We start from the raw sequence: 23,314 nt of genomic DNA, 5'->3' as shown, positions 1-23,314 counted from the left end.
ATGGGGCTCTGCCCCTTGGACATCAAAATTCGAGAACGGGCCGCTTGGCATTGGGCAAAGAAGGGGAATATGGAGAAAACAGAGGAAATTTTAGGCAGCAGGACTGGGAACTAGGTTGAGATTAGGTTAAGAGGGGACCAGCTATGGCAATGATCGTGGGAAGGCGAAGAAACAGGGCGCAGAACTTTTGATTTTCTACCAGATGTTAGGGAACGGATGGGAATGACGTATCTCGAACCAACCCGGGGACTAATTCACTTTCTCACTGGACATGGACCCTACTCGACATACTTATGTCGATTCGGGAAAAAGGCGACACCTGCGTGTGACTGCGGTGCTCCGGAGGGTACTCCTGACCATGTAGTCCACGAGTGCCCCCTTTTCAATGATGTGGCTTCAACGTTACGCGACCAACTACCACATTATGACACATGCAGACTGCTCAGACAACACGACACCTTTCAGACCATTAATAAACTGGCTAACGTGATATCACAGAAAGTCTTAAAGTACTACCTGAGAGAATTAAACTAGCATTAATGAGCGACTTACCTAAACACCGATAGAGTCTGGTACCCTATTCCCAAACCGCCTAGGCGCGGAAAGGCCGACTTCCGCAATCTGGAATCCGCCGCGCCTCGGGACTCAGGGGGAGTGGGGTGCAACTTCACCGATCATGACAACGCACCTGATTTGACCTTAGAATAAGTTAGTTGTAGGACTTAGTTTTAGACACTATTTCTAGAAACCTGCAGCGATCAACATCTTGGCCTGCCCAGTGTCAGGGGCACGCTCATTGGGGTTAGCTCAATGAGCAAGGCTCTATAGTAGGTTTATATTCAACTGACACATATGTAACGCTGTAGGCCTTAGTAACTAGTCTATAGTTAGGTTACCTGCTTAGTAGTTAATTAACTAATTTGCCCATTGCATTTATCCCATAGCTCACATACTAACTAGTTACTAAAATATAACTTAGAATATCTGCAACTAAAACTGTTGTATCACTTTTTCGGCCCACTAATCACATAAGGTAGTGGGTTAAATTGTATAATTAATAAGTTTTTGGAAATAAAGAATTAAAAAAAATTGATAGAAACAAGTGAGTCAGTCTTCTGCCATGTTCTGCATATTCCCACTCTAAATTATTATGGAATATTTTTTGAGATAACTCAAAAAGAAAGTATTGAGTGCACAAAAGTGAGCAATAATAATATCTGATGTTCACCCACAGTCTCACAAAGCACCTCTTCAAGCAGTTTTTTTAATTGCATCGCTTTACAAATATTCATCATAAATAATCCACCACAAATTTGAGAAGAATAGTGATGTCCATACCAACAACAGTAGAGGTAAAAAATACATTCATTACCCATTATTAAAGTTGTCAGTGGCTCAGAAAGAAGTTCAGTATACAGGAAAAATTATTTCTGAAGAATTGTCCAATGACTAAAAGTGAAAATTTTAAAATTAATGTAGCCTAAAATCCTTCTACTCAATGAGAAAGTTTTCATTTAAAAACCGACATCATATAAACAAATAAGTTTTAAGTGTAGCTGTATGACTACCATCAAAATATGATATCTTCATTAATGCTAACACTAATCATGTACACATATCCTAAAAAGAGACTATTTTCACATCATTTTCGTGTTCAAATGACGTATGGAGCATGTACCTAACTTACTAACTTGCAATAGCCACTGCAAAATGTACTAATGCAAAGCTAAGGTACCCTTTAACAGGGGGTGAATCTTCGAATCGGAGGACCATGCGTCATCTTGCAGTGCCAAGTTGCATCTGTGGTCAGTGCCTATGGCAGACTCAAAGAAGGTAGTGACACCTTCACCTAGCAGCACTCCATCATGTATCGGTGTAACTCTGTGTTGGGAAAAATACACAGAGCAGCGTGACGAACTTAGGCTGTATAAATTTGCAGAACATGGTTGGCCAGATGCACACACTGTCGAGCCAATGTCTCCTCACAATCACCATAATTAAGCCAGGCTATGCCCAAGTTCTCTCGATGTTCTATCTGTGTTCCCAAGGTGCTCAGGATTTGATGTGGTTTATGTCCACTACTTCTTCTGATGTGATTTCTCAAACTATGTTTGACAGGTCATAGTGAACAACGCCTGCACATGCCTCTAATATCTGAACTTGCCCATTGCGCTGGGAACACAGGTAGTGGTCTGCACTAAGGCTTCATCGTGCCTCTGGAGGAAGACACTAGCGATTCACATGTGTGGCTCTACATCTCAAACAATTGCACCCAGCGAGCTACTGCCGTATTTCCATTCTCAAAGAGTTACACTTGTTGGTACGATTCCGCACATCAACTTCAACGCGTAGCACCCATGCTGGCCGGCACGTTAGCTCAGTGTGTTCGGTCAGAGGGTCTCTGTAATAAAAAAAAACTGAGTGAATGGATCAACAATGAACTTCAACGGGTGTTATGGGACGTCCGCCCCGAACTGATGCAACGAACAATAACGAACAAAATGAGATTTTAAAAAAATTGCCTGGGGATAACATCTTTAATTAGTAATCAAAACGTCTTTGATCCCAGGTTCGAGACACACCATTGCTTAAATTTTGATTAATAATCAGCACCCTCATTCTGCCAACAGCCTTGTATAAGAGGGCGAAGGAGCGGACAGAGGTTCAGGGCACTCTCTTGTCCTTGGGGTGGGAAACTGCTCCTAAAGGCGGAAAAATCAGCAATGATCGACAGCATGGGGATGCAGAAGGCAATGTAAACCACTGCCTTAAAGACACATAATGTGTATCCACAGGACATGTGACCTGTAATTGAAAAAGTGTCTGCCCTCTCCACTGGCAAAATTTTTCGGAATAGTCCTCCATTCGGATCTCCGGGAGGGGACTGCCAAGGGGGAGGTGACCATGAGAAAAAAATTGAATAACCAACGAAAGGATATCTTTCAACGAGTTGGGGCGAGGAATGTCAGAAGCCTGAACGTAGTAGGGATGTTAGAAAATCTGAATAGGGAAATGCAAAGGCTCAGCCTGGATATAGTGCTGGTCAGTGAAGTTAAATGGAAAGAAAACAAGGATTTCTGGTCAGATGAGTACAGGGTAATATCAACAGCAGGAGAAAATGGTGTAACTGTAGTAGGATTTGTAATGAATAGGAAGGTAGGGCAGAGAGTGTGGTACTGTGAACAGCTCAATGAAAGGCTTATTCTTATTAGAATCGACAGCAAACGAACACAGACAACGATACTTCAGGTATACATGCCGAAATCGCAAGCTGAAGATGAATAGATAGAGAAAGTATATGAGGATTTGAAAGAGTAATACAGTACGTATAGGGAAATAAAAATCTAATGGTCATGGGCGACTGGATGGATTTCTAGGTGAAGGAGTAGAATAAAGGATTCCGGGGGAATATGGGCTTGGGACAAAGAATGAAAGAGATGAAAGACTAATTGACTTCTGTAATAAATTTCTGTTAGTAATAGCGAATACTCTGACCAAGAATCACAAGAGAAGGAGGTATACTTGGAAAAGGCCGAATGATACGGGAAGATTTCATTTAGATTAAATCATGGTCAGACAGAGATTCCGAAATCAGATATTGGATTGTGACGCTTACCCAGGAGTAGATATAGTCTCCAATCACAATGTAATATTGATGAATAGTAGGCTGAAGTTCAAGAGATTAATCATGAAGAATCAATCCATAAAGAAGTGGGCCACGAAAGTACTAAGGAATGTCGAGATACTGTTGAAGTTCTCTAATTCTCTAGATACAACTGTAAGGAACAGCTTAGTAGGCAGTACAGTTGAAGACGAATGGACACCTCTAAAGAGGGCCATCACAGAAGTTGGAAGGAAAAACATAGGTATATAGAAGGCAACAGCAAAGAAACCATAGGTAAGAAAAGAAATAATTCTGCTGCTCTACAAAAGAAGGAAGTATAAAAATGTTCGGGTTTATTCAGGAATACGGAAATACAAGTCACTGGGGTATGAAATAAACAAGAAGTGGAGGGAAGCTAAGACAAAATGGCTGCAAGAAAAATGTGAAGAAATCGAAAAAGTAATGATTGTCAGAAGGACTGATCAGCATATAGGAAAGTTAAAACAACCTTCGGTGACATTAAAGGCAAGATTGGCAACAATAAGAGTGCAACAGGAATTCCACTGTTAAATGCGAAGAGTGGATGCGTGGAAAGAGTGCATCGAAGGCCTCTATGAGGGTGAAGATTTGTCTGATGTGATAGAAGAAGAAACAGGACTCGGTTTAGAAGACATAGGAGATCCAGTACTAGAATCAGAAATTAAGAGAGCTTCGAAGGACAAGATCAAATAACGAAGAAGTGATACATAACATTCCATCAGAATGAGATTTTCACTCTGCAGCGGAGTGTGCGCTGATATGAAACTTCCTGGCAGATTAAAACTGTGTGCCCGACCGAGACTCGAACTCGGGACCCTTGCCTTTCGCGGGCAAGTGCTCCACCAACTGAGCCACCGAAGCACGACTCACGCCCGGTACTCACAGCTTTACTTCTGCCAGTACCTCGTCTCCTACCTTCCAAACTTTACAGAAGCTCTCCTGCGAACCTTGCAGAACTAGCACTCCTGAAAGAAAGGATATTGCGGAGACATGGCTTAGCCACAGCCTGGGGGATGTTTCCAGAATGAGATTTTCACTCTGCAGCGGAGTGTGCGCTGATATGAAACTTCCTGGCAGATTAAAACTAGTTTTAATCTGCCAGGAAGTTTCATATCAGCGCACACTCCGCTGCAGAGTGAAAATCTCATTCTGGAAACATCCCCCAGGCTGTGGCTAAGCCATGTCTCCGCAATATCCTTTCTTTCAGGAGTGCTAGTTCTGCAAGGTTCGCAGGAGAGCTTCTGTAAAGTTTGGAAGGTAGGAGACGAGGTACTGGCAGAAGTAAAGCTGTGAGTACCGGGCGTGAGTCGTGCTTCGGTGGCTCAGTTGGTGGAGCACTTGCCCGCGAAAGGCAAGGGTCCCGAGTTCGAGTCTCGGTCGGGCACACAGTTTTAATCTGCCAGGAAGTTTCATTCCACCAGAAGTTCTAAAATCATTGGGGAATGTGACAACAAAACGACTGTTCACGTTGATGTGTAGAATGTTTGAGTCTGACGACATACCATCTGACTTTCGGAAAAATATCATCCACACAATTCCAAAGACTTAAAGAGCTGACAAGTGAAAGAATTATAGCCCAATTAGCATAACAACACACGCATCCAAGTTGCTGACAAGAATAATATACAAAAGAATTGAAAAGGAAATTGTGGATGTGTTAGATGACGATGAAAAGGCACCAGAGAGGCAGTTCTGATAATGGAAGCAAGAGTAAAGAAAAATCAAGACAATCGACCTGGAAAAAGGTTTCCACACTGTAAAATGGTGCAAGATTTTGTAAATTCGGGGAGAAATAGGTATAAGCTGTAGGGAGATGTAAGCAGTTAGAATGATTCATAGTAGTAGATGACGCACACAAAAATAGGTATAAGCTATAGGGAGATGTAAGCAGTTAGAATGATTCATAGTAGAAGACGCACACAAAACCTAAGCCAAGAGGGAATAATAAGAGTGCAAGACCAAGAACGAAGTGCTCCGATTAAAAATGGTGTAAGCTAGAGATGTAGTCTTTCCCATCTACTGTTCAATCTGTACATTGAAGAAACAATGATAGAGATAAAAGAAAGATTCAAGAATGGAATTGAATTTCAAGGTGAAAGGATATCAATGATACGATTCGGTGATGACATTGCTGTACTGAGTGAAAGTAAAGAAGAATTACACGATGTGCTGAATGGAATGAACTGTCTAATGAGTACAGAATATGGATTGTGAGTAAATCGAGTAAAGACGAAAGTAATGAGAATTAGCATAAATGAGAACATCGAGAAACTTAACACCAGGATTGATGGTCACGAAGTAGATGAAATTAAGGAATTCTGCTACCTAGGCACCAAAATAATCGATGACGGACGGAGCAAAGAGGACATCAAAAGCAGACTAGCATGGGCAAAAAGGGCATTCCTTTCGAAGAGAAATCTGTTAGTATCAAACATAGGCCTTAGTTTGAGGAAGAAGTATCTGAGAATGTATGTTTGTAGCACAGCATTGTATGTTGGTGAATCATGGACCGTGGGAAAATTAGAACGGTAGAGAACTGAAGCATTTGAGATGAGGTGCTACAGACGAATTTTGAGAATTGTGTGAACTGATAAGGAATGGAATGAGGAGGCCCTACGCAGAATCGGAGAGGAAAGGAACATGTGGACAACACTGATAAGGAGAAGGGACAGGATGATAGGACATCTGTTGAGACATCAAGGTACTAGAGGGAGCTGTATAGCAGAAAAACTGTAGAGGAAGGCAGAGGTTGGAATATATCCAGTAGATAATTCAGGGCGTAGGTTGCAAGTACTACTTTGGGATGCAGAGTTTGGTACAGGAGAGGAATTCGTGGTGGGCTGCATCAAATCAGTCAGAAGACTGATGACTCAAAAAAGAAAACAGGACTTTCCCGAATGCTTCTGCATTGTCCCTCTCTTTTTTATTGGAAACGCCAATTCCCTGGGGTTTGGGATGGTGTACTTTCTGATACATCCTGCTATCTAACAAGGAACATCGCCTTAGTCAAAAAGGACTTCAGATACTAGTAAATATCACACAGTAGCGTTATCAGAGTTTCGTAGGCACAGCACTGAGTTTTTGGAAGACATACAGTTGCTAATGGAAATATAGCATGGGCTGTGGCAGCCATGATACATTCCCTTCAAATTGTTCCGGAAAATGGTCAGAGCCTATCCTTAGGTGAGCTCTAACTCAGAGCAAGCCATTCATTTCTAAGAAGCCAACCGCCAAAGTTCATTTTCCAGATAACTGTGCAAACATGGGAGCTGGGATAAGGGCAGGTGTGGGTTCAAATGGTCCATAGCTCTCCCTATAAAATCAGAGACATCGCTTGACCTGGACCCAAACAGCTCACTTGGCTGAGCTCCTAATATAAATGATGACTTCACTGCTGTGTTTATAGAGTTGTAATGTATGATCTTAATAAAAATGGAATAGCCACTTGGGGTGGTGCCCTTAAGTAAACAAAATAGCTGGCAGCGCCTCTGATGCTTATATAAAAAAACTGATCACTTGGCTGAGTCCATTATGTACACGAAATGATTACCAGATGCTCTTATCAATTATTTTAAGGATGTTTATCCCTTTTCAAGTTGCTACTTGCCCCTCTCTTCTCCCTCCTCCATCACATTCCTCTTTTACTGGTGGGAAATTTAAAGGTAATGTTATCATATAGGCTAAATGATATATTAGGCACATCATTTATAATTTATTACCCAATTATCTTATCACTATAATTTATATCACTGTAATCTTAATTACTTTAAATTATATTATTCTAATTACCGTAATTAATGTAATTTATGACCACTATCTAAATATAACTGCCTGTATATTTACAGAAGTGATTTACAACACCAAAAAACGATGTTACGAACATTGACAGTACAGTGGATGTGAGACATTAAAATATCAACTGAGTTACTATAATTTAAAGATTTCATGGTTGAGCAATGGCCATTTCTTCAATGTATGATCGCCATCCATTCCTACATGTACAATTTTGAGGCTGTTTGTTACAAATGTTGTTGATTTTCTCCCAGTATTCCAAATACCCATTTTCCTATCTAAAGATATCTGTAAATGTTTAACATTTAAATCACAATGTATTATTTAAACAAATTACACTGATAACTCGCATTTATAACTTTTACATTGTTAATCACAAAAATGCGTCCACCGCAGATCAAACAGAAAACATCGCTAAACCCCACGTTTAGACAGATTCCGCCGCCATTAGGATAGGAATGCGATAGGAATGCAGTTTATTTAAAACAAGTAAAACGTGAGGAATAGTCTCACAATCATGTGCACCTCTGTCTGTGCCGCTGCTGCCTCCGCCATTCTCAAGTGTTCATAATGACTGTCGCTTCATATCTGAGATGCTGCAGGCCACTGAACCCTCGCTCTGCTACTGACACTGCTGCTATGAATGTTTGTGGGTGGGCACCTACATAAACGCTTGCCACGCCCGCCCGGAACAAAGGGGCCCCTTCGTGAGTCATGACGCACGCTGGAGACACCACCCACAGCCACCAGTGTAACTATTTTCGTAACTCGTCTCTTAGTCGTTGCGGATATTTTCAGAAATGAGACTTTATAAACATTCCCATCACCCTGTTTTCTCCATGGCAAGACGTTTACAGTAATAACTATTATGCTTTATGTGCTATATACTAAAAAACTCATCAGCATATCACAAGCATCAGTTTGTTTCCAGTTACGGACAAAATGACTGTAAAGCGGAATTTTACCTTGTCATTCGACAGAGCAGTCGCAAATTAGTTTAAAAAAACAAATATCTGGGTACAAAAACTGTATCAGTTTTTATATATACATTTACACACAGAAAACAACTCATTCTTTATGTAAGCTTGGCGTATTTTTAGTAACTTCCTGCTTAATTTTTTAGATTATAATTTAAATCTACTTCTGAATCACAAAGAAAGCCCCAATAATATCTAATTTTTTTCTACACGTTTCTGTATATTAAATAATCTCTTTTATCTCATTCTTATGATCGCTATGTGAAAGATACGATTGTGGCAGCTGAAGCTTCCAGCACTGTTCACCGAACCATTTGTTCTGAAATCATTTAACCCACCTCTTTGCTATTTGAGATAATGGGAAGAATTATCGTTGGTAAACCTCTGTATCAACTCTGTTTTCCCATTGTGGTCATTTTGCGAGACATATGTGGGAGGAAGTTGTTTTATAAGCAAGCTGATCACTTACGTTTCGTTCTGAAGACACTGTCTTTGTGAGCAGAGAGCGATCTATTTCTGGTGTGTAAACCTAATCCTAGAAATAGGATTTTTAAATTTTTCTTCCAAAGTTGAATGTTTTGATATCCAGAATAGACTAAATGACGAATTTTTTACAATATAGTGCATCTGAAGCAAAAATGGTTACTGTACAGGTCTTGTTGTGGAGTAAAAGGGTGATGGAAGTCTGATTTCTGGAGAGACTCGCAACGACTTACAGAAGCGTTATAAAAAATTATTCGACTGATGGCTGGTTCCTGCAGCGACATCAGCTAATGTCATGAATTAAGGGCGTTCGGTTACATAAGGATCAAAGGATCTGACAGGCGTTTTGTTTACCAACATTCACGAGTCATCTTTATTGTAAACTTCGATGAAAATCTCGCTTCCACTGGAAAAAATACTAATAAGGTGTTCTGATAGAACGAATGCATGGATTCTAGGGCAGCACACGAACAGTGAAAGTAATAGCAATAGTGAATAGTAAAATACATTAGTCAAGTTTGGTAACGCTGGTTACAGCAATTGTAGAATGCACGGTTAGCCCTTCTGTCCAGCGTTGACTACAGTTCCATGAACACAAACTAAATAATGTTATCTAAACTAAAGTCAGAATAAAACTAATCTTTTATCTTGATTCACTTTTCGAAGAATAGTTCCAAACTAATAGTACACAATTAAATCTCTAGGCAGGTGGTCTCTACCCATACACGATAATTTTATTCGCTATTCTGTTTCTAGTGAAGACTAAACACTTTCCGTCTATTGGCCAATGTTTCTACGTCATTTGACGACTTGAAGACATGAATACATGACTGCAGGAACTCCCTAACAAGACTCGGACTGACTTAAAACTTGCAACTGACAACTTCCGCTCGTGCACGGCGCTTAAGCGCACCACTCTCGTCCGGGTTGCGTGATTCTCGTGGGGAGCTTGATTGGTTTGCGCGCAGCGATGTTTCTGCTGCGTACGGACGTCCACGGTGCTTTTAGTACTAATCGTCGCAAACTCTTATAGTGTGGTATCTCAGCACACTACAACCTCACAATCTTGCTTGCTCCATTAATGGCTAGCCTTCCACCGTCTTGAGAGGATCGTCTGATAGTATATATTAGACCTAGGAGAAGCCATCTTGTAGAGTAAACAACTCGGAAGTAGTCCGTTTGTGAACAAGACTGAGCAGCATAATGAACAACATAGACACATAGTATAAAGCTTATTAGACACCAGTCGCTCTTTTCAAGGAGACCATATTGAATCGAAAGTGCCTGACGGGTATAACAAAATTTTCCTCTCCCTCTTTAATTTGCAGACGTTGAGAAGTTTCATGAAATAAATAACTCAGTAAAGGTTGTTGAATAACTTCGCCCATTAAACTCCTTGCCTCATGTTCACGTAAGTATGTTCTCTTGTCCCTGAGAGGGGGATAGGCCGCGGTCAAGGTTACTCACGACGTTGGAATGCTTCTGCCTAAATTACCAAAGTATCAAGCAAGACAGTTTTTCAACTTCCCAGTTCCCATCCACACGACCACCCCACATGTAGGATTCACATGGTCGTCCTCTGCCTCTTAACTATTCGTAACTTTCAGATACAGCACAATATTGCCCGAACTATTACTTTTTTCATAATGATTGACACCATGTTATTAACTGTTCATGCTGTGGTGTCACCGCCAGACACCACACTTGCTAGGTGGTAGCCTTTAAATCGGCCGCCGTCCGTTAGTATACGTCGGACCCGCGTGTCGCCACTGTCAGTGATTGCAGACCGAGCGCCACCACACGGCAGGTCTAGAGAGACTTACTAGCACTCGCCCCAGTTGTACAGCCGACGTTACTAGCAATGGTTCACTGACGAATACGCTCTCATTTGCCGAGACGATAGTTAGCATAGCCTTCAGCTACGTCATTTGCTACGACCTAGCAAGGCGCCATTATCAATAGATATTGAGGTTATAACATGTACCGTCAAGAGCGATGTACACCAATTGTGGATTAAAGTTAAGTATTATATCAACTACGTACTTTATTAGCTACTATTAATTCCCTTAACTGTTCCAGACCTCACGCCAATCTACGTGAGCTTAAAAGCGTGCATTTCGGCCTCCTTTAGCAACACGGTGTTGGCACTTCTGCCAACACTTCACATGCAATACATTATGAGTGAAAAATGTGTCGAGATAAGCACAAATTTTTAAAGAAGAGTGTGCTCCGTCGGGCAACTTTTGGGGTGTGATAACACTACCGCACTTTCGTTTACAATCTCCTGTCCATAGTTTAAATTTATAACCTTTTTCTACTTACGGACGTATCCGCTTCGTCTTCTGGTTACTCATTTGATCCCAAAACGAGCAGATGCCAAACGTAGCAATCGCCCTGTAACATAGCGTACGAAGAAGAAAAAAAACATGTTTTCTTTCAGAGCTGTAATTGTTTTTGTCCTCATACACTAAGTACTTGTTTTTCGTTTTTTTTTCCGCGTTCGGATACCTAGGGATAGTGTATTCTATGTACAGCAACCTTTGTGAGCCACCAGTGAGCACATAACCTTTGCCATATAAAAACTACTGCAGTGCAGTCGCACTATTTTTCTTTCGGTATGACTCAGGGCAGCTGATCTCTTTCAATACGTCTCATCTGCGATGATCTGGAATTAATATTTGCTTTATTGCTACTCCACTAGTGATTAGTTTTCGGTGCATTTCTCTTGGAAAACAGTGTTTACTGCGCTGTACTGCTAATTTATAGCGTACCTATTTACTATCAAGTAATTTTTCTAAGTTTACTTTTTGGTGGAGAATCAGCTTCTGTAATAACGCCTTAAAGGGGAAACAGTTGACTAAAAGTATCTCCAGAATACAGCAGTCCATTTAGCATGCATCTAATTTTTCTAGGGTGTCCTTTCTCGTAATTGAAACGCGCACAGAAAACTGCAGAATGTTGTCAAATTGACTCTAAAGAACATCAAAGTGAAATTATTTGATGAAAATTTTCAAAACTATAGCAAGTGATGTCTGAACTTAATTATGTGCATTCTGTGTATTCAACAGTGTACAATTATTTTGTCGAGCATCGCTTGCCACCTGTTAGTGAACCCATCTACTCTTGTACAGACGGTGGCATAGCTTCTGTTCCAAATTTAAAAAGTATGTCGAAGTACTATCTGCATTTTATTCATAAGCAATGCATCATATGAAATACATTAAGCGTAAAGTCTGCTTAGAGCACGTTTAAAAAATAATAATTTTATCAATGAAATGTTGCACAGCGAAATAGTCACTAAGCAAATGGATAATATTTTGTTACAACCAACTGGTACGACTCTTAGTGGAGCATGCCCGTCGATTGCGCAATGATGGCATAACCAGTGTCTACCCTCGCAAGAGAAAAAGTACAAACAAGCAGGAAGCTCATTCCCTCAGACTGAATGAAAAAGAATGTCGGGATCAGCGCTTAGACAGGAGGGCAGAACAGACGAAGGCTATTCTGTAATAGGGCTACATGTGGTAAGTAACCCTAGGGACGCGGAAGGACGCCTTTCACGCTGCAAAATTTACACAAAACAACGCTCTGAAGATCTGAAACTAAATATTAGACTACCCTAGAGCGCTGACAGGCTCGGAAAATGGGAGCACATTCTGTCACCAGTATGGTGGCATCATGTCATCGACAGCTGTAAAACCTTCACCTTCCTTCTATTCATTCACAGAATCTCACCACTCCATCTGCAGCACTGATGGCGAGGGCGAGGGCGAGGAGCGAGTTGCAGGATGACTTGGTGAATACGACAAACTCTTGCCGAGCACCACGAGCTGGGAGTCCACTGCTAGAAGTTCACAGCTGTCTTTTGTGAACAACTTCTACTCTCCGAGCTGTATTCCTGATGCTCACACCTGTGACTACCTAAAGATGAGGGTCAGGTCGATCTGCCAAGAATGAAGAACTGACCTGCCTGTCCGTCAGCTGTTTGACTTGAGAGAAGGGCGCCTGACGCCATTCTTAGGCAATACAAGCACTGCCCTACTGCTATATGTTGGGACCAGCTTTGGGGCTGCCCTCTTTGTCGCTGTTGGGTCTTCCACATACACCACAACGACAGGAACAGGAGGGTAATGCAGATTTCTAAGCGCAGCTACACTCAGTGAGAGCGATGAGCCACTGACAGGTGTCCAGAGCTACGCCAGGCTGAAGAGACGCGCCGGTCGCCATACCCTCCTCCGAAGGGCCGAGGCACGGAAAGCCAGCAGCCACAGGCACTAAAGTGCTGCACTGCACCTCCTTGCAATGCAGACTCAGCATGGCCTCTGCTAGCCTGCACTAGGAAGAAGACAGAGTCATTGTAAACCTCCTGGAAATAAAGGACTGTTAATTAGAATCTCAGCACATCACATGCCAACTTCCGAACCTCTGCTCGACTACCCTACACTTATGTAGGAGGCAACGTCTGGTGGGTTCTTACAAGAACAACAGTCAGTTTATTTTGGAATTATTCTGTGAAACGTCTAAGTTCAAGTTTTTTAATCCAAACATGATCATGGGAAAGATTAATGCAGAGTATAGAAAAATATAACAAACTTCTCCAGAAAAGGGTGGCAGCAGCATGAATATGAAGAGCTCAGACATTATGAGAGAATGAGAGAGCTGAAAGGTAAAGGAAATACGAGCTGAATAGAAGAAGGAATGCTAGGGAAAGGGTAGGGGAAATAGACGTCTAGTTGGAACATTTGATATTCCAACAGGAGTTCCACAGAGGAGTAAGAGAACTAAATCGTAAACAGGCCTCCTGTAATTATCGAGATCCTTGGGAGAACCAGCCATGACTAACCCACCTCGTATGCAAGAAACGTAAGACAGGCGAGATATCTTAAGGCGTCAAGAAGAGTGTAAAAATCCCATATCAAAGGAGGCTGGTGTTGACAGGTGTGAACAGACATGGTTGCAAAATATTCAGGTATTTACAGAAGAATGGAAAAACTGGTAGAAACTCATCTCGCGAGATATCACTGTGGGTTTCACAGTAATGCAATAACATGAGTGGCGATACTGACTTGTCTTACAACATAGACTAAAAACGGCAAACGTTTTTACATTTGTAGATTTAGATCCCATCAATCGACAATGTTGACTGTAATGTACTGCGAGAAAGTCTGACAGTGTCAGAGATAAAATGCGGGGAGCAAAAAGTTACTTACAACTTTTACAGATATCAGATAGTAGTTATAAGGAACAAATGGAAGTAGTGGTTGAGGAGATAGTGAGACATGATTGTAGTCTAACCCCAATGGTACTCATTCCACATTCTGAGCAAGCAATAAAGAAAACCAATTAAAAATTTGGAAAGCGAATTAAGGTTCAGGGAGAAGAAATAAAAACTACGAAGTCTGCCGATAAAATTGTAATTCTGTCAGGGTTGGGAAACGACTTGGAAAATCAATTGAAGGGAATTGATAGCGTGTAGACAAGAGGTTATCAGATGAATCTCAATAAAATTAAAACAGGTTTAATGGAATGTAGTCCAATTAAATCAAGGGGAAGTAATTTAGGAGTTGAGACACCAAAGGTAGTAGTTAAGTTTTCTTATCTGGGTAGCAAAATAACTGACGATGTTAGAGGTACGGCGGATATAAAAGTCAGACTGGCAACAGCAAGAGAAGTTTGCTTTCTGAAAAAAGAAGTATGATAACATCTAATTCAAATTTAAGTGTTAGAAATTCTTTCCTGTAATGTATGCAGCCTCAAATGGAACTTAGAAGTTGAGAATAAGCAGTTCATATAAGAAGAGAAACTTTTGAAATGTGGTCCAATAGAAGAATGCTGAAGATTATATGGGTACTTCACATAACTAAAGAGGACATGCAGTCAGTTCCACAGAAAAGTTTATTCCGTTATGTGTAAGAAATAAACGACACTATTATAAATATGTGTTTATATGAAAATACTTGCTATTACTAATTGCACAATTACCTAACAGTTAATCCAGTCGCCGCCATTATCGATTATAGCTCGGTACCTTTTTGACATGCTTTCTGCATATGCTCTCGGTAACTATCTCGATACTGTCCTGATTTTATATGACAGCTGCTTCAAAGTATATTGGCTTTCCTTTAAGCTTAATCTTAACATACGACCAAACATTTCGATCAGATTTGCATCCAGAGACATTGCAGGCCAATTCATCGTGGACACCACATTGTCTTGTTTCCATGCTGTATAGAGACGACTACGATGTTTCACCTAAACCACAAGCAGGCAAACCATGCAACCAGAATCGCTTTCAGAAACCAAACGTTGAGATACAACCCCCAACCAAACTACCTGGGAGTAGCGCTTGACCGCACTCTGACCTTCAGAGCCCACCTAGAGAAGACAGCCTGCAAAATAAAAACTAGAAATAATATAATCCTAAAACGGATAGGAAATGGCTGGGGAACGAATGCGATAAGACTCAAGACATCGGCCCTTGCTCTTGACTAATCATCGCCGGCCGAAGTGGCCGTGCGGTTAAAGGCGCTGCAGTCTGGAACCGCAAGACCGCTACGGTCGCAGGTTCGAATCCTGCCTCGGGCATGGATGTTTGTGATGTCCTTAGGTTAGTTAGGTTTAACTAGTTCTAAGTTCTAGGGGACTAATGACCTCAGCAGTTGAGTCCCATAGTGCTCAGAGCCATTTTTGACTAATCATCAGCAGATTACTGCAGCTCTACGTGGTTAAATAGCGTCTATACAAGAACAGTAGATACTCAACTCAATAATACACTCCTGGAAATTGAAATAAGAACACCGTGAATTCATTGTCCCAGGAAGGGGAAACTTTATTGACACATTCCTGGAGTCAGATACATCACATGATCACACTGACAGAACCACAGGCACATAGACACAGGCAACAGAGCATGCACAATGTCGGCACTAGTACAGTGTATATCCACCTTTCGCAGCAATGCAGGCTGCTATTCTCCCATGGAGACGATCGTAGAGATGCTGGATGTAGTCCTGTGGAACGGCTTGCCATGCCATTCCCACCTGGCGCCTCAGTTGGACCAGCGTTCGTGCTGGACGTGCAGACCGCGTGAGACGACGCTTCATCCAGTCCCAAACATGCTCAATGGGGGACAGATCCGGAGATCTTGCTGGCCAGGGTAGTTGACTTACACCTTCTAGAGCACGTTGGGTGGCACGGGATACATGTGGACGTGCGTTGTCCTATTGGAACAGCAAGTTCCCTTGCCGGTCTAGGAATGGTAGAACGATGGGTTCGATGACGGTTTGGATGTACCGTGCACTATTCAGTGTCCCCTCGACGATCACCAGTGGTGTACGGCCAGTGTAGGAGATCGCTCCCCACACCATGATGCCGGGTGTTGGCCCTGTGTGCCTCGGTCGTATGCAGTCCTGATTGTGGCGCTCACCTGCACGGCGCCAAACACGCATACGACCATCATTGGCACCAAGGCAGAAGCGACTCTCATCGCTGAAGACGACACGTCTCCATTCGTCCCTCCATTCACGCCTGTCGCGACACCACTGGAGGCGGGCTGCACGATGTTGGGGCGTGAGCGGAAGACGGCCTAACGGTGTGCGGGACCGTAGCCCAGCTTCATGGAGACGGTTGCGAATGGTCCTCGCCGATACCCCAGGAGCAACAGTGTCCCTAATTTGCTGGGAAGTGGCGGTGCGGTCCCCTACGGCACTGCGTAGGATCCTACGGTCTTGGCGTGCATCCGTGCGTCGCTGCGGTCCGGTCCCAGGACGACGGGCACGTGCACCTTCCGCCGACCACTGGCGACAACATCGATGTGCTGTGGAGACCTCACGCCCCACGTGTTGAGCAATTCGGCGGTACGTCCTCCCGGCCTCCCGCATGCCCACTATACGCCCTCGCTCAAAGTCCGTCAACTGCACATACGGTTCACGTCCACGCTGTCACGGCATGCTACCAGTGTTAAAGACTGCGATGGAGCTCCGTATGCCACGGCAAACTGGCTGACACTGACGGCGGCGGTGCACAAATGCTGCGCAGCTAGCGCCATTCGACGGCCAACACCGCGGTTCCTGGTGTGTCCGCTGTGCCGTGCGTGTGATCATTGCTTGTACAGCCCTCTCGCAGTGTCCGGAGCAAGTATGGTGGGTCTGACACACCGGTGTCAATGCGTTCTTTTTTCCATTTCCAGGCGTGTACTATTAGACTGATTCTAGGAACAGTCAAATCAACACCAACCCAGTGGCTCCCTTTTCTGTCCAACATCCACACTTAAGAAGACATCTAGCACTGAAAAAAAGAGTGGCAAAAATGCCTAGACAACCGTCAACTTCCTATCCATCAAGACCTCATCTCCCAGTCTCGACTAAGGTCTCGTAAATGTGGGATGAGATTCAGTAAGAGGCAATTTTAACATTGATGATGCTTGGCGCCGAGAATGGTCCTTCTCCAACCCAGACTCAAATACTCGAATCAACGATCCGAGCCAACGCCCTGTCGGATTTGAGCTACCAAGGAGATGCTGGACATCACTCATCCGGTTCCGAACAGGACATGGAAACTGTCACTACTGGGTACATAAATGGGACGTGGTTCATAGATCTGACTGCGACTGTGGACACAACAGACACTACAGCATGTCGCCACTGAATGCCCTTTAAAAAAATTCCAAGGCACCTTCCAGGACCTTCATTTGCTTAAGGGAGAAGCTACCGCCAGGCTGAAAGGACTCGACATCCATCCTTGAGCAGTACAGTAATGCCAACTACATGGTCACCTTATGGAATTACACATCACTTATTAATTCATTCTATGTGACTTGATATTAATTTCATATGTCGTTATCAGCATTTTATCTTATAATTAATATTTACTGTACACATATATCCTTTATCTCAAAATATACCAGATGTAATCTGATACTGCATTACTGATGTAATCTGATGCTGTATTTAAATCCATACGAAATAAGTAAATAAAATACGATGTTTCTTATCATTATCCTCGTCAAGAACCCAGTTTGCCTCGTTGGAACAAAATAGCCTCCTAATGGATCTCAGAAGGCATTTTTGATAAATATTGCACAATTTTCGTCACACGATGTTTTGCACTCATCTTAAAGTGCAACCGACAAAAAAAAAACTTTCAACTCTGACACTGTTTATCGATACACTGAGCAAAAGTGCATTGAGTAAAGATTCGAGCTCACTATCAGAGATTCGCTGGGGACGCTACATTTAAAATTTTGACGTGCACTTTCTTATGGAACAGACTGTACCTAATATAACTGTGGAGAAAAGAAATTATGTCTCAATTATAACGATAAAAGAAGGGATCGGTTAATAGGACACATCCTAAGGCACCAAGGAATCGTTAATTATGGAATGGAGGGAAGTGTGGGGAGGGGTTAAAATTGTGTGGGAGGACCAACGTTTGACTACAGTAAGCAGGTTTAAGTGGGTATATAGGTTGGAGGTATGTATTGAGAGATGAAAAGGAATGCACAGGATAGAGTAGTGTAGAGAGCTGCATCAAACAAGTCTAAGTGAAAAGCACTACCGTTGTTCCAGAAAAATCCACTGGCGTGGAATACATATCTGTTTTTCTGAACTTTTTATACAGTTTTGAAATACTTATCTAAAATATTACCTTCGGATATGGATTAAAACTGCTTACTCCATATAAAAATGGGCTGGCTCTGAGCGTTATGGGAGTTAACTTCTGAGGTCATCAGTCCCCTAGAACATAGAACTACTTAAACGTAACTAACCTAAGGACATTACACACATCCATGCCAGAGGCAGGATTCGAACCTGCGACCGTAGCGGTCGCGCAGTTCCAGACTGTAGCGCCTAGAACCGCTCGGCCACCCCGGCCGGCGCATAAAAATATTTCGGATGATAATTGCCTCGTGTGAATGACGCAGTCACTTCCAATTTTACTTGATTCGTAATCAAGGACACAAGTTTCGCGAAAACTTTATTTCTCTCGCGATACATGTTGTCAGATAGTTCTCCCGTGTAAATCATTCTACATACTTCAGTCTTCGTTCTGTCTCCCTCACGCAAGAAGCTCCTATCATTCGTTGTGAGAGACTCATTGTCATACCGTTTGTTGGTTTATGACAATGCAGCAGTTGTGCAGTTGTGACAAGACCAACAAGTACAGCGGGTGTACGCATTCAGAGACAAAAGACGCTCAGAAAGTGAGCATACAGTCAGTTAACAGAACTGCTCAGTGTTTCCGTATTAGCGGAAGTGTGGTAAGAGTAATTTCGAGAGAATATTATGAAACACAAAGTGTTGATGCATCAAAACAGGGTTCTGGGATACGACTATTGGGTTTTACAATAATTAATTCACAATTTCTATATAGAAAAGCGATTTCCAAAAATAGCGGGCTTACATTGATTGACTGTTCCGTCGGTTCTTGGTATCATATTTCATACATTATAAATGAAAACACACACGACACTGGTGTAACATTCTACAACATTTACTACTTGTTACACGAAATACCTACCACCACAGATATAATAATACCTGCAAATTCTCAGCACCCAATGACCCATAAACATGCTGCTTTCATTCTATGATACACCGTCTAGTAACCATCCCCATGAGTGAAGACAACTTCGAAGTAGAATTAAATACAATCAAATGAATAGTGCAAACGCCGGCCGGGGTGGCCGAGCGGTTCTAGACGCTACAGTCTGGAACCGCGCGACCGCTACGGTCGCAGGTTCGAATCCTGCCTTGGGCACGGATGTGTGTGATGTCCTTAGGTTAGTTAGGTTTAAGTAGTTATAAGTTCTAGGGGACTGATGACCTCAGATGTTAAGTCCCATAGTGCTCAGAGCCATAAGCGCAAACAAAGGCTATCCTCCTACCTTAGCAGACTCCATAATGCACAAAAAGCAGAAACAACAGCTGAACTCTCTTCTTTACGCTGTCCACGATGTACCACTTCAAGAACGCAATAAATGGTGCACAATTCCGTACTTAGGAAAAGTCTCATTGGATGCAGCCAGAAAACTCAAATCCAGACACGTAAAAACATCACTTTATGTGCACAACTCTGTTGAACACTTTGTCCAATAGTACAAACAGCACTCCAGCTAGGAAAAGAGTGGAAACATAGAATCACTTATAATTGTGGAAAATTCTACACAGTTCAGTCTGGGAGGGCAATATGTACCCGCTTGATGGAACACCACAGAAGCTGAAAATTTCGAGAAGAGACTCTACTTTTGCAGACGATCTGCTTAAAGAAGGCTACAGTACAAGATGAAGCATGAAGTATACATCACATCTATAACGGAAGGAAGATCAACTATCTTGAAATAAGGAAATTAATAAACACATATCCATCAACCCAAGCTTAGTACTGAATTACCAGACACAGTTCCCTTACTCGCCATTGATAGCTCATAAGCCCACCCAGGTCACGTTGTGAATTACCCCTCTTTGGATTGTAATACCAAACGCGTCTTAGTCACCAAACAGAAATGCATAGAACTACCAGAAAGGACCTGTGTGATAATAGAACGGTGAACTGTATGTGGAAAGATGGCTGTATTGTCCCACAACATGGGTTGTGCAAAAACTGTTCTGTGTTAAATGAAGCAAAACACAGCAAAGTGTACCGTCCGGACATGGACACAGCATACAACAAATGGTTCACGTACTTGAAAAATTAGGCAATAGACCTGCACTTGTAATGGATATAGCTTTCTCTTACTTATAACTTCATTGTTACCAAACCCTCTATAATATGGATCACTGAATGACTGCAGGACAATAAATCAGAGTTTTTAACTAAGATAAAATTTTATGACAGATCCACGAAAGAAGATGTAGTGGAACATCCGAGCCTCATTTCCTTTGGGCTCAGCGATAAAGAAATGGAAAATCAGTGGTTGCCTGGGGGGCACTTTGAATTAAACGTGATTGAAGTAATTTGACTGTTTATATAAAGAAAGATATAAAAAGCAAATGAGACTTTCGTTGTAAGTGACACTTTACCGCTCTGTTAGTCCAGTCTATAAAAACGGAGAATGGAGATTACAATGCTGAGTTACGCGTAGATGAAATCAGTAGGAACGAACGAAACATGTGAATATTCCACAAACTCAAAAATCTTAATGCATTAAGAGATCATAGTCTCCAAGCGACAACTTAATCATTGCCTAATCAAGTTGAAAACTTCGACAGTGATGAACGACACAGTAACAATAGCGTTACAGGTAGCTTTTTCTTCCCATTCGTCACTCGGCAATGCAAAATTTATTTTGTCTCTGCATGCTACAGATTGTGTTTTCATTCACTGTTATAAATGCACAGTACACCTCATCGTTCATTTTCTGAGTGTTGTTTGTATATATAGAATTCACGTTCTACACCCATTAACTGCTGCTCGATAGCTAGGTTTCTTGCTGTCTACACACGAAAGTTTCCGAATGCGGCAACGCTGCAATGAAGCTCGTGCACTGAGTTGCCACACTTTGCATGCGGAATAGGCGGTTATCGCGTCACAACAGCAACTGGGCGTTGCTATCACGACTACGCCCGACCGCAGCCCTGCATACATTGCCGTCTATTAGCAGTTCCCTTTACACTTCCTAACTCACAATTATGGCGATAATTCATATCTGCTGTTATCAACAAAGTAATACATCCGTATATTTTCTGCGCCATAGCAGAGACAACAACGCCCTATTCGTATAGCTTAACGGACAGCGCATTAACTTACGAGATTGGGAGGTGAGCTACACCCAGGACCGAAGGATAGGTGATCATTTTATTATAATTATATTCCTTATGAGCGACAGCGGCGAAAAATGAGCAGTTTTATGTGTGGCTTCCTCTACTACGTTTTTCGAGAGAACACCAGCTGCAGAAACTGCAACGCCAACGACATAATTCAGAAAAAAGAATTGATTGGGCGGAAGATAGTGATGATCAGACAGATACTATGGAAACAGAGCTGGTGTCTTAGGAAGACTTTTCATTGAAGAGCTGTAAAATGAAGTCTAAAAAATTACAAGATCAAAAAATAGTGGGATGGAATTAGAAGCTAGCAAATTTCCTCTAAGCTGTTCTTTGTTTTGTTCAAAAATGTGTGTGAAATCTTATGGGACTTAACTGCTAAGGTCATCAGTCCCTAAGCTTACACACTACTTAATCTAAATTATCCTAAGGACGAACACACACACCCATGCCCGAGGGAGGACTCGAACCCCCGCCGAGACCAGACGCACAGTTCATGACTACAGCGCCACAGACCGCTCGGTTAATCCCGCAAGGCTCTGTTTAATATCGAGTAGCGTTGTACAGTGCAATACACATATAATGTAGCCTCTGTGACTATAAATCAAATTCACAGTGCACCGAAGACAACTGTGCTAGAATACTTCCTACTTGTATGTCAGCCTGATCTAGTCACAGCTTTTTACAGGAAATTAACATCAAAAACTTGTATTTTTCGGAATAGGAGTTTTTAAATATAGCTCCTGAAAAATCATGTGGGATTATAAACTTCGCCAATGATGGGACTGGGGTGAAAAAGTAAGTCTTTTAGAATCAGGGAGGGAAAATACCTGCAAAATTCTTAATGCCATATTTACAAATATTTATTTTATCCCCGCCATGAACCATGGACCTTGCCGTTGGTGGAGGGGCTGGCGTGCTTCATCGATGCAGATAGCCGTACAGTAGGTGCAACCACAGTGGAGGGGTATCTTTTGAGAGGCCAGACAAACCTGTGGTTCCTAAAGAGGGGCAGCAGCCTTTTCCGTAGTTGCAGAGGCAACAGTCTGGATGATTGACTGATCTTGCCTTGTAACACTAACCAAAACAGCCTTGCTGTGCTGGTACTGCGAACGGGTGAAAGCAAGGGGAAACTACAGCCATAATCTTCCGCGAGGGCATGCAACTTTCCTTACTGTATGGTTAAATGATGATGGCATCGTCTTGGGTAAAATATTCCTGAAGTAAAATAGTCCCCCATTCGGATCTCCGGCCGGGGACTACTGAGGATGACGTCGTTATCAGGGGGAACAAAACTGGCGTTCTACGGATCGGAGCGTAGAATGTCAGATCTCATAATCGGGCAGGTAGGTTACAAAATTTAAAAAGAGAAACGGATAGGTTAAATTCATATATAGAGGGAATCAGTGAAGTTCGATGGCAGAGGTAACAGGACTTCTGGTCAGGTGAAAACAGTGTTATCAACACAAAATCAAATTGGGGGTAATGCAGTCCTACGTTTAATAATGAATAGAAAAACAGGAACGCGGAGAAGCTACTACGAACAGCATAGTGAATGCATTATTGTAGCCAAGATAGACAAGAAGCTCACGCCACCACAGTAATACAAATTTATATGCCAACTAGCTCCGCGGGTGAAGAGATTGAAGAAAAGT

The sequence above is a fragment of the Schistocerca piceifrons genome, chromosome 1 (genome assembly GCF_021461385.2).
Source record: "Schistocerca piceifrons isolate TAMUIC-IGC-003096 chromosome 1, iqSchPice1.1, whole genome shotgun sequence".
Classification (NCBI taxonomy): Eukaryota; Metazoa; Arthropoda; class Insecta; order Orthoptera; family Acrididae; genus Schistocerca; species Schistocerca piceifrons.
The sequence above is the reverse complement of the archived record's forward strand: the minus strand, read 5'-3'. Positions refer to the sequence as shown.